Source organism: Bos indicus x Bos taurus, chromosome 21, assembly GCF_003369695.1.
Source record: "Bos indicus x Bos taurus breed Angus x Brahman F1 hybrid chromosome 21, Bos_hybrid_MaternalHap_v2.0, whole genome shotgun sequence".
NCBI lineage: Eukaryota > Metazoa > Chordata > Mammalia > Artiodactyla > Bovidae > Bos > Bos indicus x Bos taurus.
In genome coordinates this window covers 47,346,281-47,362,383 of record NC_040096.1, presented here as the reverse complement: position 1 = coordinate 47,362,383, position 16,103 = coordinate 47,346,281, and the positions used below count along the sequence as shown (strand labels likewise).

At 40.1% G+C, this 16,103-nt stretch overlaps 1 protein-coding gene and 1 pseudogene across 6 annotated transcripts in view; one reads left to right on the top strand and one right to left on the bottom strand.

The window, feature by feature from the left end:
* The window catches only part of MIPOL1 (mirror-image polydactyly 1), a 313,865-nt gene extending 312,112 nt beyond the window's left edge, over positions 1–1,753 (bottom strand). For 4 of the 6 annotated variants that reach the window (XM_027520983.1, XM_027520985.1, XM_027520989.1 and 1 more), the window contains exon 1: positions 1,518–1,753. The gene's annotated coding sequence lies outside the window, so the exon portion shown is untranslated. The remainder of the gene's footprint in view (positions 1–1,517) is intronic. The other 2 variants (XM_027520986.1, XM_027520987.1) reach the window with 1 other exon arrangement.
* Positions 1,754–2,795: 1,042 nt separating this feature from the next.
* LOC113879601 lies at positions 2,796–11,456 on the top strand (annotated as a pseudogene).
* Positions 11,457–16,103: the final 4,647 nt, after the last annotated feature.

Sequence of the window (16,103 nt, the reverse complement as noted above, 5' to 3'; positions counted from 1 at the left end):
GCTACTTAGCTATTAAACAACAACAACAATATTAGAAAGACATATACGCATAGCCTATAATATAGTCATTTCACCAGTGGGTATATATCCAACAGAAATGTATACATACATTCACCAAAATACTTACAAAAAAATGTTCACACCAGACCTATTAGTAATAGCCAAAAGCTGGATAAGATACTGCACAGCATTAAGAACAAACAACTGCTACATAACTTGTATAAATCCCGCAAATATTAAGCAAAAGTGAGACACAAAAGACTATACACTGTATGTTTCCATTTATATAAAGTCAATAATCAGTAAATTTATTGATGATGTCAGAAACTGAAAAGTGGGGCTTCTAGGATGTGAGTAACGCTCTTTCTTGGATATACACACTTGGTGAAAATTCAGTGAACTGTACACTTATGATTCATGCACTTTTCTGTGTGTCTATTAACCTTTAATAATTATCACAGCAAAAACGTTTCATATTTACAAACTCTATGCCTTTGAAGGAAAATTGTGTACATCTTCTGTTCACTTTTCTGATTTGCCATCCTTACAACTAGTGAGCTATCTTAACCCCTGTTATCTTACATAGAAGGTAGTTTTGTTTTAATTAATTCTCTTGGTGTGCTACTGCACAGGATACCCACATGTTTATGTAACTGTCATTTCAGGTTAGTTACACAATAGATCCCAAGGAGAAACTTTGAAAAGCCAGTAACTTGTCATTGTTGTCAGAAAGTTGTCTGGGAAAGAAGGGGGGCGGGGGGAGCTCCTTAAAACGTACTTTTGTTTGGCCCTTTGTTTTGGCTCACCTTTATCTACTACCACTGTGATTTAATCTGCATAAAATGTTCAAAGGAGCCTTTCAAAAAGCCTCTTCTGGAGGAAAAGTTTTTTTCCCACGACATCCTAATAATGTTGTTATCTTGTGTTCATCCAGTTCCTTCCACCCACGGTGCTTAAAGTAAATACTTCACAAATAGCATCGGGTGGTGTCACCTTCCAGCCAGGACGAAAAATGTGGGCCCAGAGACACTACGAACTCAAAAAATTTTAACAGTATCTTTCCACAGCATGGCTCCGCCTACCGAAAGAATCACCGTATTCTTTGCCGAAACTTAAAGTGTGAGAACTGAAATACAAACCAGTGAGTGACTCTCAAGGGCACGGAATCAATCCTAGGTTGAGCCAGGACCTCCAACTCACTGCCTCTTAAGGGAAAAGCAAACCAACAACAACAACAAAAAAACCTCGAATAAAAAACTCAGCTGCAGCATTCTTGTAATAAGAAACAGGGCAAGATGCCGAAATCCTGCCGAGAAAGTAGACCAGGGGACCACACAAAGCTGACCTTCGAGGGAGCCCCATCATTCCCGGCCGCACGGGGCCAGCATTCACCCGGTGCAGCTCCTGGGGGGCCCCTTGCCGTTCTCCAAGGAGGCTGCGGCCGGAAATTCCAGGGCTGGTCTCAACCCACCCCTCCTTTTCTCGGATCGCCCAAACCTCCCACCCTACCCGTTTACCTGAGATGCGCCCTGCACAGCCCCGGGAGCAGACTCTGCGCTCTCGCCCAGAGTTTCTCAGGCCAGACGCGCAGCCTCCACGTCAGCCAATCGCAGCTCGCTCGGAGCCTCCCAACCCCGGGTTCCTCTGTGCGAGGAGGTGCGCGCGCTCGTGAATGTCCCCGCGGGGCGCAACGGAGGAGGGGGCCAGACGCGCCCGGCGCGCGAGGATCCACGGCGATCGGGGGAGGAGCAGACGCCCGGCAGGGGCAGGCGGCGCGCACCGAGCATGCGCATTTCGCGCCACTGGGGCCGTGGGGCGGGGCCCCTGGGCAACTGAGCAAGCTTGGGAAATCTTCGCTGGAGTTTGGAGAAGACAGTTTTCGTAGTTAAGGTTGTCAGGTATGAGGTGAACGGCGCATTCTGTGAGACCAAATATTCCCCAGACAAAAGTTAATCTCGTTAGGGGAGGGAAACCACGTCCATAAAAACGTGTCTTGTGGCCTCAACTTGAGCGTTGTGGAGTTTCCACAGAAACTGGCGGAAATGGGATTTCCGGTTCTGTTTTTGTCTTGAGGTGAGAGGGAGAGTGGGGATGGGACTCCAGGGAGAGAAGAGGGACGTGTTGGGAAGGAATGGTTGAATGAAAAAAGCTGCAGTCGGACTCCAGTTGGGCTAGCAAAAACCAGTACCCACCTCTTAGACAAAGAACGCTTCAGACTAAAACTAGGAGGTACTTAAGAAAAAGATATGGATGCTTAACGTTCAATATATGGATTCTTTAAGACAAAAGGTTGAACTTTCCAGAATTAAAAAATTAAGTCCTCAATTCCTGTACCTCTGTGTTGAAACAAGAAAGGATTATAGCTGATAGTAATTCAAATGTGGTTTTCCTGTACCACAGATAAGTGTTGCTTTTATAAATCTCACGTTAATTCCTTCAGACGCCACATAGTTCTTGAGAACGTACCATATGCCAGGTACTCCTCTGGGTTTGGATAATAAGCAATAGTGATGATTTCTTAAATATCCCCGAAGAATATGTATAAAATAAAGTCTTGACGGTCTCCTAAGTTAGTCGTTAAAGTTAATAAAAGAAACTTACACTTTAGTAAAAAAGAGGAGTGGGGGGAAAAATTTAAAAACCAATGTTAATTAGTTGGAACACAGTTGTAATACAAGCTCCTGGTTATTACATTGTAATGAATGCACAGGGCTCTGAAGAAATTTTCTTTTTTTATAGCTTCAGCTTTGAAATCCATTTTTATTTACTTCAGTCAAGGTCTGAATCAGATATAGATGGACAAAAAGTACCATAAAAATATAGGAGGCAAAAAGGAGAACAGGTCAGAGTAGCTGGGAAGAGCACCCTAATCGGGAAAAAAGGTTTGACTTGTGAAAAGCTTTAAGGGCAACTCAAATTTATGTTATAAAAAAAAAAGAGGGAGAGTTGGTTTTCCTAGCTAGAGTAGCAAGAAATAAGAGAGAATAGTTATCGTAACACCGAGAAAAGTCAAACCAAATAATGAATTTATAAGTTAAATTTAAAAACTGTGATTATGCTATTTTTCTTTGGCTAAGGGTACATTCAGTTCAGTTCAGTTGCTCAGTCCTGTCCAACTCTTTGCAACCCCATTAATTGCAGCACGACTCTTGGCAACCCCATGAATCGCAGCATGCCAGGCCTCCCTGTTCATCATCAACTCCTGGAATTCACTCAAACTCAGGTCCATCTAAGGCTTGAATAACACAATCAACCACAACAGTATTAACCAACTTATCTAATTGACATTTATAGAATAGCTATTAACAACAGGATACACTTTCTTTTCAAGTATGCATAAGATATTCCAAGACAGGCCATAATTTATATCATAAATACAAATTCATTGAAAAAGATTCAAATCAGGAGTGACATTAAGAAGATGGTGGAATAGGCAACCCCAGACTCTCCTTCTCCCATGGAGACACAAATTTAACAATAATACATGGGCCAATTGCCTTTATGAGAAATCCAGAAACGTTAAGTGTGTCCCGCACCCCAGGTTAATGTGAAACCAACTGCATCAGTACCCAGTAAGAAATCTTGTAGCACTCACTTGCAAGTGACTCACCCCCAATAAAACATGATTGGGAGGAAACTCTCAACTCCCATCTTCTCACTAAGAAGAAAAAGGAGAACATATATTCAGTGATCTGAATTTTCAAGAAGGTGCCTGGGGGACTGGTTTCTATCTTCCTTGAATCTAAAAACTGACAGGAACGGGCAGCCAGTTTGGGGCTGCTAAGAACAAAAGCAATCAGTGTGCCCCAGAGTCCACTGTACTACAGGCAGAAGTTAGATGGGAGACAAGTACCACAGCTTACTACTGCATCACAGAGGCCACAATAAGGCAGAAAGATCCAAAAGGAGAGTCTCAGTAGAAATTGGCAAACCTCTTCAATTATTAGATTACACACACAAGCCCAAAGTGCATGTGAGGCTTAAGATGTCTCTAGGATCTCTAGCCGGATTGATTATAGACAGTTCTTCCTGTATGAAGCCAGATCACAAAAACTGGGAGAGGTGGCTGATTTTGCAAATGTTGAAGTCCCAACAGAAGATGACAGGACATACAAAGAATAGGGAAACATTACCCATTGAAAAGAGCAAATTAAATTTGATACCTACCGTAAAGAAATGGAGATATACGAATTACAAAAAAATTCAAAATAACCATCATATGGATGCTCAGTGAATTAAGACAGCACAGATAGATAACTAGTGCAGTCAGGAAAACATTATGTTAACAAACAACAACACTAACAAAGATAAACTATGAAGAAGATCTAAACAGAAATTCTGAAATTGAATTCTTGACCAGAAAGAAGAAAGAATCAATGAAATTGAATACAGAACTTTCAGAATCACTCAGGCAAGAAGAAAAAGAAGGAAGGAAACTTAAGAGAGGCTAAGGGACTTATGGAACACCATCATGTGAAACAACATAAGCATAATGAGAGTTCCAGAAGGAAAAGAAAAAGAAAGCAGAGAGCCTATTTGAAGGAATAATGACTGTAAACTCACCAAATAGGAGGAGAGAAACTGACATAAAATTCAGCAGGCTCCAAAATTCTGGAAAAAGATTTTTCCAGATAAAGTAAATCTATAGGCTTTCATCACCATTACTCCTGCCCTTCAAAAAATGCTGAAGGGAACTCTTTAAGTTGAAATGAAAGAATGGTAAACAGCAATACAAACCCATAAGAAAAAATAAAGCTCCCTGATAAAGGTAAATTGATAGACAAATATAGAATTCTATAGTATTTGTAATCTGTATGCATGAATCGCTTTTAAATGTATAAAATTTAAAACACAAAAGCATGAAAACTACAAATCTGTTAATGGATTTGCAGCAAAAAGGGTCATTTTTTATGTGTGTGTCATCAACATAAAGGGTAGGACAGATATAACCAAAGGAAAATATATTCTATATATGCATATGCATAATGGGAAAGGAGAAAGGAATCAAAACAGTTTACTATGAAAAATCCATTGATTTAAAATTTAAAAGTGACAACAATAAAGAAAAGAATAGGAAGAAAAACTACACAGCATACAAAAAGCAGCTGAGAAAATGGCAATAGTAAATCTTATCCTGTCAGTAATAATTTTTTTTAACAATTACTTTAAACATGATCAGATCAGATCAGATCAGTCGCTCAGTCGTGTCCAACTCTTTGCTACCCCATGAATCGCAGCACGCCAGGCCTCCCTGTCCATCACCAACTCCCGGAGTTCACTGAAACTCACGTCCATCGAGTCAGTGATGCCATCCAGCCATCTCATCCTCTGTCATCCCCTTCTCCTCCTGCCCCCAATCCCTCCCAGCATCAGAGTCTTTTCCACCTCAACTCTTCGCATGAGGTGGCCAAAGTACTGGAGTTTCAGCTTTAGCATCATTCCTTCCAAAGAAATCCCAGGGCTGATCTCCTTCAGAATGGACTGGGTGGATTTCCTTGCAGTCCAAGGGACTCTCAAGAGTCTTCTCCAACACCACAGTTCAAAAGCATCAATTCTTCGGTGCTCAGCCTTCTTCACAGTCCAACTCTCACATCCATACATGCTGCTGCTGCTGCTGCTAAGTCGCTTCAGTCGTGTCCAACTCTGTGCGACCCCATAGACGGCAGCCCACCAGGCTACCCCATCCCTGGGATTCTCCAGGCAAGAACACTGGAGTGGGTTGCCATTTCCTTCTCCATTGCATGAAAGGGAAAAGTGAAAGTGAAGTCGCTCAGTCGTGTCCGACTCTTCACAACCCCATGGTCTACAGCTTACCAGGCTCCTCTGTCCATGCGATTTTCCTGGCAAGAGTACTGGAGTGGGGTGCCATTGCCTTCTCCATACATGACCAAAGGAAAAACCATAGCTTTGACTAGATGAACCTTTGTTGGCAAAGTAACGTCTCTGCTTTTGAATATGCTATCTAGGCTGGTCATAACTTTCCTTCCAAGGGGTAAGCATCTTTTAATTTCATGGCTGCAGTCACCATCTGTAGTGATTTTGGAGCCCAGAAAAATAAAGTCTGACCCTGTTTCCACTGTTTCCCCATCTATTTCCCATGAAGTGGTGGGACCGGATGCCATGATCTTCGTTTTCTGAATGTTGAGCTTTAAGCCAACTTTTTCACTCTCCACTTTCACTTTCATCAAGAGGCTTTTGAGTTCTTCTTCACTTTCTGCCTTAAGGGCGGTGTCATCTGCATATCTGAGGTTATTGATATTTCTCCCAGCAATCTTGATTCCAGCTTGTGTTTCTTCCAGTCCAGCGTTTCTCATGATGTACTCTGCATATAAGTTAAATAAACAGGGTGACAATATACAGCCTTGACGAACTGCTTTTCCTATTTGGAACAAGTCTGTTGTTCCATGTCCAGTTCTAACTGTTGCTTCCTGACCTGCATACAGATTTCTCAAGAGGCATGTCCAGTGGTCTGGTATTCCCATCTCTTTCAGAATTTTCCACACTTTATTGTGATCCACACAGTCAAAGGCCTTGGCATAGTCAATAAAGCAGAAATAGATGTTTTTCTGGAACTCTCTTGCTTTTTCCATGATCCAGCAGATGTTGGCGATTTGATCTCTGGTTCCTCTGCCTTTTCTAAAACCAGCTTGAACATCAGGAAGTTCACGGTTCACGTATTGCTGAAGCCTGGCTTGGAGAATTTTGAGCATTACTTTACTAGCACGTGAGATGAGTGCAATTGTGCAGTAGTTTGAGCATTCTTTAGCATTGCCTTTATTTGGGATTGGAATGAAAACTGACCTTTTCCAGTCCTGTGGCCACTGCTGAGTTTTCCCAATTTTCTGGCATATTGAGTGCAGCACTTTCACAGCATCATCATTCAGGATTTGGAATAGCTCAACTGGAATTCCATCACCTCCACTAGCTTTGTTCGTAGTGATGCTTTCTAAGGCCCACTTGACTTCACGTTCCAGGATGTCTGGGTCTAGGTCAGTGATCACACCATCGTGATTATCTGGGTTGGGAAGATCTTTTTTGTACAGTTCTTCTGTGTATTCTTGCCACCTCTTCTTAATATCTTCTGCTTCTGTTAGGTCCATACCATTTCTGTCCTTTATCGAGCTCATCTTTTCATGAAATGTTCCTTTGGTATCTCTGATTTTCTTAAAGAGATCCCTAGTCAGAAAGTGAAGAGGAACTCAAAAGCCTGTTGATGAAAGTGAAAGTGGAGAGTGAAAAAGTTGGCTTAAAGCTCAACATTCAGAAAACGAAGATCATGGCATCCGGTCCCACCACTTCATGGGAAATAGATGGGGAAACAGTGGAAACAGTGTCAGACTTTATTTTTCTGGGCTCCAAAATCACTACAGATGGTGACTGCAGCCATGAAATTAAAAGATGCTTACTCCTTGGAAGGAAAGTTATGACCAGCCTAGATAGCATATTCAAAAGCAGAGACATTACTTTGCCAACAAAGGTCCGTTTAGTCAAGGCTATGGTTTTTCCTGTGGTCGTGTATGGATGTGAGAGTTGGACTTTGAAGAAGGCTGAGCACCGAAGAATTGATGCTTTTGAACTGTGGTGTTGGAGAAGACTCTTGAGAGTCCCTTGGACTGCAAGGAGATCCAACCAGTCCATTCTGAAGGAGATCAGCCCTGGGATTTCTTTGGAAGGAATGATGCTAAAGCTGAAACTCCAGTACTTTGGCCACCTCATGGGAAGAGTTGACTCATTGGAAAAGACTCTGATGCTGGGAGGGATTGGGGGCAGGAGGAGAAGGGGATGACAGAGGATGAGATGGCTGGATGGCATCACTGACTCGATGGATGTGAGTCTGAGTGAACTCCGGGAGTTGGTGATGGACAGGGAGGTCTGGCATGCTGCGATTCATGGGGTCACAGAGTCAGACACAACTGAGCGACTGAACTGAACTGAACTGAACTGAACCCCTATGGCAGAAAGCCAAGAGCAACTAAAAAGCCTCTTGATGAAAGTGAAAGAGGAGAGTAAAATAGGTGGCTTAAAGCTCAACATTTGGAAAACTAAGATCATGGCATCTGGTCCCATCACTTCATGGGAAATAGATGGGGAAACAGTGGAAACAGTGTCAGACTTTATTTTTGGGGGGCTCCAAAATTATTGCAGATGGTGACTGCAGCCATGAAATTAAAAGATGCTTACTCCTTGGAAGGAAAGTTATGACCAACCTAGATAGCATATTCAAAAGCAGAGCTATTACTTTGCCAACAAAGCTCCGTCTAGTCAAGGCTATTTTTTTTTCCCGTGGTCATGTATGGATGTGAGAGTTGGACTGTGAAGAAAGCTGAGTGCCAAAAAATTGATGCTTTTGAACTGTGGTGTTGGATAAGACTCTTGAGAGTCCCCTGGACTGCAAGGAGATCCAACCAGTCCATTCTAAAGGAGATCAGTCCTGGGTGTTCATTGGAAGGACTGATGCTAAAGCTGAAACTCCAATATCTTGGCCACCTCATGGGGAGAGTTGACTCATTGGAAAAGACTCTGATGCTGGGAGGAATTGAGATGGCTGGATGGCATCACCGACTTGATGGACGTGAGTTTGAATGAACTCTGGGAGTTGGTGATGAACAGGGAGGCTTGGCGTGCTGCGATTCATGGGGTCGCAAAGAGTCAGGCACAACTGAGCGACTGAACTGAACTGAACTGAACATTAGAATGCCTTAATATATGCAGCAAACATTTACAGAACTGAAGGGAGAAATAGATTGCAATATAGTAATAGGAGACTTTAATGCCCAACTTTCAACTACAGGTAGGACAGCAAAACAGTAGATCAAATAAGGAAACAGAAAACAGAAAACTTGAACAACACTCTAGACCAACCTAGCAGACATATGACGGAGAAGGCAATGGCACCCCACTCCAGTACCCTTGCCTGGAAAATTCTATGGACTGAGGAGCCTGGTAGGCTGCAGTCCATGGGGTCACAAAGAGTCGGACATGACTGAGGAACTTCACTTTCACTTTTCACTTTCATGCATTGGAGAAGGAAATGGCAACCCACTCCAGTGTTTTTGCCTGGAGAATCCCAGGGACGGGGGAGCCTGGTGGGCTGCCATCTATGGGGTCACACAGAGTTGGACATGACTGAAGCGACTTAGCAGCAGCAGCAGCAGCAGACATATGAACAACATTATACCCAACAACGGGGCTTCCCTGGTGGCTCAGTGGTAAAGAGTTTGCCTGTTAATGCAGATGATTTGATCCCTGGTCCAGGAAGATCCCCTAGAGAAGGAAATGGCAACCTACTCCATCTTCTTGCCTGGAAAATCTCATGGACAGGGGAACCTGGCAGGCTTCAAGTCCATGGAGTCACAAAGAGTCAGAAATGTTCCATTTCCAAGATATGTTAAGTCAGAAAACAAGTCTTAATAAATTTAAGAAGTTTGAAATAAAGTACCTTCTCCAATCACAAATGAAGCTAGAAATCAACAACAAAATAGGAAAATCTGCAAAGTATTAACCACTATTAAGTAAATCCCATGGACAGAGGAGCCTGGCAGGCTACAGTCCTGGAGTCAGACTTGACTGAAAGGACTGAGCATGAGCACAATACCAAAACTATGTGATGCTGCAAATGGAGTACTAATTGGGAAGTTTATAGTAGTAAATGCTTCCATCAAAAAAAAACCAAAAACCTCAAGTTGACAACCTAACTTTAGACCTCAAGGAACTAGGAAAATGAAGCCAAACTAAGTCCAAAGTTCAAAAAAGAGAAGAAATCATAAAGATTAGAACAAAGATAAATGAAATAGACTAGAAAGACAGCTTTTAAAAAAATCAATGAATCCAAAGTTGATTTTTTTTTAAAGATCAACAAAATTGATAAGCTTTTACCTAAACTCAGAAAGAAAAAAGAAGAGGACTCATAACTAAAATTAGAAATGAAATAGAAGACATTGCCACTGATGTGACAGAATTAAAAATGACCACAAGAGCTCATGGTTCCATTGGGGGGAAAAGGAGGAAGCAGGGAGAGGGGTGGTTGAGGGAGGACCTGCCGCAGCTTCTGCTACCGCTGCTGTAAATCCTGACCTGCAGCTGCGGTGGAGCCTCTGCGAGAAGGTTAGCGACGGGAAGGCGAAGGCGGATATAAATAAACTCAATATTGGTGGTAACATCTAACTGCTGCTGTAAGTGAGAGAGTCCAAGCCTAGTAAGAATGTCTAGCTACAGGAGAATGAAATCAGAGGACTGTGCTTAAAGTCCCAAGAGAGCTTTCTCAATCAGTCTTATCCTGCTAGAACTTGAAGCACCACTCAAGATACGTGGTGATATCCATGGGCAATACTACGATTTGCTTCGAGTTTTTGAGTAGAATGGTGCCATCCGGCCAGAAAGCAATTACCTGTTTACTGGGGACTGTGCACATAGGGGAAAGCAGTCATTGGAGACTATCAGCCTCTTGTTGGCTTACAAAATCAAATATCCTGAGAATTTTTTTCTTCTCAGAGGAAACCATGAATGTGCCAGCATCAATAGAATTTATGGATTTTATGGTGAGTGTAAAAGAAGATATAACATTAAACTATGGAAAACTTTCACAGCCTGCTTTAACTGTTTATTGATAGCAGACATTGCAGATGAGAAAATATTCTGCTGTCATGGAGGTTTATCACCAAATCTTCAAACCATGAAACAGATTTGGCGAATTATGTGACCAACTGATGTACAAGATCAAGGTCTTCTTTGTGATCTTTTGTGGTCTGACCCTGATGAAGATGTCTTAAGCTGGGGTGAAAATGACAGAGGAGTGTCCACATTTGATGCAGAAGTGGTTGTAAAATTTCTCCATAGGCATAATTTGGATCTTATATGTAAAGCCCATTAAGTGGTTGAAGATGGATATGAATTTTTTGCAAAGAGGCAGTTGGTCACTCTGTTTTCCGTGCCCAAATATTGTAGGGAGTTTGACAATGCAGGTACCATGATAAGTGTGGACGAAACACATCTGATGTGTTCTTTTCAGATTTTAAAGCCTACAGAGATGGCAACCCACTCCAGTACTCTTGCCTGGACAATCCCATGGACGGAGGAGCCTGGTAGGCTGCAGTCCATGGGGTCGCTAAGAGTTGGACACGACTAAGCATCTTCATTTTCACTTTTCACTTTCATGCATTGGAGAAGGAAATGGCAACCCACTCCAGTATTCTTGCCTGGAGAATCCCAGGGACGGGGGAGCCTGGTGGGCTGCCGTCTATGGGGTCGCACAGAGTGGAACATGACTGAAGCGACTTAGCAGCAGCAGCAGCAGCAGCAGCAGCAGAGAAAAAGAAGCCAAATGCCACGAGACCCGTAACACCTCCAAGGGGTATGATCACAAAGCAAACAAAGAAATTGATGTCATTTTGACACTGCTTAGTTGGGACTTGTAACATATAGTATATAACCTTCATTTTTTAAAACTGTAATGTGTATTGGTCAGCTTGCTCAAACAGTGTTTTGGGGGCCCCCCCTTCACCATTTTTTACTTAAGGAATGGTATTTGCTGGTTATAACAGCAAATGAAAGACTCTCCACTCCCAAGGAAAAATGTTTTGTTTTGTTTCTGTTCCTTTTGAAAACAACTTTAATGAGGGTGTAAAAGCTGTACACTTAGAACAGTGTACCCTAAGTGGTGAATGTACAACTGATATTTTTAAATTCAGTACAGCCCCTGAATAATGTAAATGCTCATTTTCTTTAGGATATAAAGAGCTCTAGGGTGCTCAGTCTGTACATGTTATTGTCATAAAATGCGTACTGTTGGATACAAACCACTGTGAACTTTTTTGTTTCAAAGGGACTGGTTTTTTTTTTTTTTTCCTTCTCATTGTCTTATCATGTAAAACTACTTTTTATAGCTTCAACATAAGGAGTAACTTTCAACTTGCCAGCATCACTGGTATGTATATTTAATTAAAGCACACTTTCCCCTGTGGTATACTTAAAATGACGGTTAAAGCCATTATTTTTTAAAAAATGACGGTAAGAGACAAATATGAACAGTTATGTGCCAACAAAATGGATAACCTAAAAGAAGTTGATAAATTCCTAGAAAAACACAACCTACCAAGATTGAATTATGAAGAAATAAAAAAATCTGAACAGATCTATAACTAGTAAGGAGATTGAAGCAGTAATCAAACCTCCACAAAGAAAAGTTCTGGACCAGAAGGCTTCACTGGAGAATTCTACTAAACATTTAAGAATTAGCACCAATCCTCCTCAAAATTCCAAAGAATAAAAGAGGAAGGAACACTTGCAAACTCATCCTGTGAGGCCAGAAGTACTTTGATACTAAAACTAGATAAAAAGAGGAAACAACAGGCTAACATCCCTAATGAACAATGATGAAAAAAATCCTCAGCAGAATACTCCCAAATTGAATCCAACAGCACATTAAAATGATTATTTACCATGACCACGTGGGATTTTTATCTGGAACAAAGGCTCTATTCAACATATCGAAATCAATCAACATTAACGAAAGACAAAAATCACATGAGTATCTCAACTGAAATCAGAGAAAGCATTTGACAAAACTTGACACTCTTTCATTATTTAAAAAAAGACAACAAACTAAGAATAGAAGAAAGTTATTTCAACATAATGGGCTTCCCAGATGACTCAGGGGTAAAGAATCAGCCTGCCAATGCAGGAGGCTCAGGAGACAGAGGTTCAATCCCAGTCAGGAGATCCCCTGGAGAAGGAAATGGCAACCACTCCACTATTATTGCCTTGAAAATGTCATGAACAGAGAAGCCTGTAGAACTATAGTCCATGGGGTCACAAGGAGTCATATGTGACTGAACTTGCATGCACACATCTCAATATAATAAAAACCATGTATAAAAACCTACAGCAAACATCATATTCAATGGTGAATACCTAAAAGCTTTTCCCTTAAGATCAGGAACACAGCAAGGATGCCCACTGTCACCATTACTATTCAACATAACATGGGATTCCTAGTCAGTTCAATTAGGCAGAAAAAATCAATATAGGCATTCAAATTGGAAATAAAGAGGTAAAATTAACTCTTTCTGTAGATGATATTATTTTAGATGAAAATCCTAAAAGTTCCACAATGAAATTACTACAGGTAATAAAAAATTTCAGCAAAGTTTCAGGATATAAAAATCAATGCACAGAAATCAGTTATATTTCTGTACACTACCATTCTAAAGGAGATGAGCCCTGGGTGTTCTTTGGAAGGAATGATCCTAAAGCTGAAACTCCAGTACTTGGCCACCTCATGTGAAGAGTTAATTCATTGGAAAAGACTGATGCTGGGAGGGATTGGGGGCAGGAGGAGAAGGGGACAACAGAGGATGAGATGGCTGGATGGCATCACCAACTCGATGGACATGAGTTTGAGTGAACTCCCGGAGTTGGTGATGGACAGGGAGGCCTGGTGTGCTGCAATTCATGGGGTTGCAAAGAGTCGGACATGACTGAGCAACTGAACTGAACTGAACAATGACCAACGTGAAAAGGAAATTAAGAAAATGATTGCACTTAGTATGGCATGAAAAAGGATAAAATAATTAGCAATAAACTTAGCTGAAGAGGTGAAAAACTTGTATACTGAAAACTGTAAGACATTTCTAAAGAAATTAAGAAGATGCAAATAAATGGAAAGACATTCATGTTTGTGAACTGGAAGACAGTACTGTTTAAATGTCCATACTACCCAAAGTGATATACAGATTCAGTTCAATCCTTATTAAAGTCCTATGGCATTTTTTACAGAAGTAGGAAAAACCTAAAATTCATATGAAACCACAAAAACCTCTGAAGCAATCTTGAGAAAGAAGGACAAGGTAGAAGCCTCACACTTCCTGAACTCAAAGCATACTATAGACAACTGTAATTAAGTGGCATTGTCTGTGTCTCTTCACACAGTCTTCCTTCTATGCATGTCTTCCTGTGTCTAAATTTCCCCTTTTTATAAGAATACACATTGTACTAGGGTCATCCTAATGAGCTTATTTTAATTTGATTATTCTATAAATACCCCGTTTCCAAATGAGGTCATATTCTGAGGTACTTGGAGTTAGGGCTTCAATTCATCTTTTCTGGAGGAGACAATTCAGCCCATAACAATAACTTGAGAAACATCAAAATGAAAACACAACATGCCATGGTTATGGGATGCAACAAAAGCAGTGCTCAGGACATTCACAGCTGTAGATGACCATATTAAAAAAGAAAACATCTCAAATCAATAGCTTAACCTTACACCTTAGGAAATTAGAAAAAGGAGAGAAAACAAAACCAGCAGAAGGAAAGAAATATTATAGCAGAGGTGTATGAAATAGGGAATAGGGAAAATAATAGAATTGGCTAAACCAAAAGTTTGGTTCTTGGAAAATGTTTTAAAAATTTCAGAACTTTACCTACATTGACTAAGAAAAAGATAGAAGATGTTATTAAAATCAGAAATGAAAGTGAAAACATCAAAACTAGTTACACTGACTAAGAAAAAACCGATGTGATAAAATCAGAAATGAAAGTGGGGACATTATTACTGGCCTTACAGAAACTGAAAGAATTTTAAGAGAATATAATTGGCATACAATTGTATGCCAACAAATTAAATAATTTAGATGAAGTGAACACATTCATCAAAATATACACATTACCAAAACTTACTCTAGAATAGAAAATATCAACAGACCTATAATAAGTAAGCAAAGTGAATCAGTAATTAAAATCAATCCATTAAAACAAGTTCAAGACCAGATGGCTTCACAGGTGAATTCTACCAAATATTTAAAGAATCAACAGTGATTCTACTCAAACTTTTTCCAAAAATAGGAGAAAATACTTCCTAATACATTCTATGAGACCAACATTTCCTTGATACTAAAGCCAGAAAAAGATATCACAAGAAAAGTACAGACCAATATCCTTTATGATGCAAATATACTAGCAAACTAAATTCAAAAGCATATTAAAAGGAGTAAGCACCATGAACAAACAGAATTTATCCCAGGAACAAAAAGGTGTTAAGACATGATAGAATCAATCCATATAGTACATTTCATATTAATATGACAAAGGAAAAATACCTACATGATTATCTTAATAGATGTAGAAAAAGCACCTGACAAAATTCCACCTCATTTCATGTTAAAACACTCAGCAAAATAGGAATAGAAGGAACACTTCCTTAACCTGATAAAAAGCACTTATGAAAATTTCACAGGTAACATATTCATGTCAGGAACAAGACAAGGACACCTAGTTTCATCACTGCTATTCAGCATTGTACTGGAATTCCTAGAGAGAACAATTATGTAAGAAAGAAATAAAAGTTCTCCAAATTGGAAGAGAAATAAAACTATTTCTATTTGCAAATGACATGATTCTGTGTACGAAAAAAATCACAAAAAATCCACCAAAAATTAATATATGAATTCAGCAGAGTTGCAGGTTACAGGATCAAAATACAAAAATCAGTAGTGTTTCCATATACCAGCAGTGAATTATCCAAATAGGAAATTCTGAAAAATCCTCTTCCTACAGCATCCAAAATAATAAAATACCTAGTAATAAATTTAACCAAGGAAGTGAAAGGTGTGCATACTACAGACTTCAATGCAATGTTGAAAGAAACTAAAGACATAGTTAAATGGAAAGGCATCCCATATTCATAGATCATAAGATTTAATATTGTTAAAATGGCACTTCTGTCCAAAGTCATCTGCAGATTCAAAGCAATCCCTATCAAAATTCCAGTGGCCTTTCTTGCATAAATCAGTAAGCTGATCCTCAAGTTCATATAGAATTGCAAGGGGCCTCAAATAGTCAAGGCAATTTTGGAAAAGAAAAAGAAAGTTGGAGAACTTACGTGTTCTGATTTCAAAGCTTTCAAAGCTATATTAATTAAATAGTGAGGTTGGGGCATAAGAAGAGACATACTGACCAGCAGAAAGAATAGAGAATCCAGAAAGAAACCCAAGTATCTATGGCCAATTGATTTTCAACAAGCATTCCAGACCATATAATGATTATCTTCAACTCTTGGACTTCATCAAGATTAAAAACTTGTGCATCAAAGGATACTATCAAGAAAG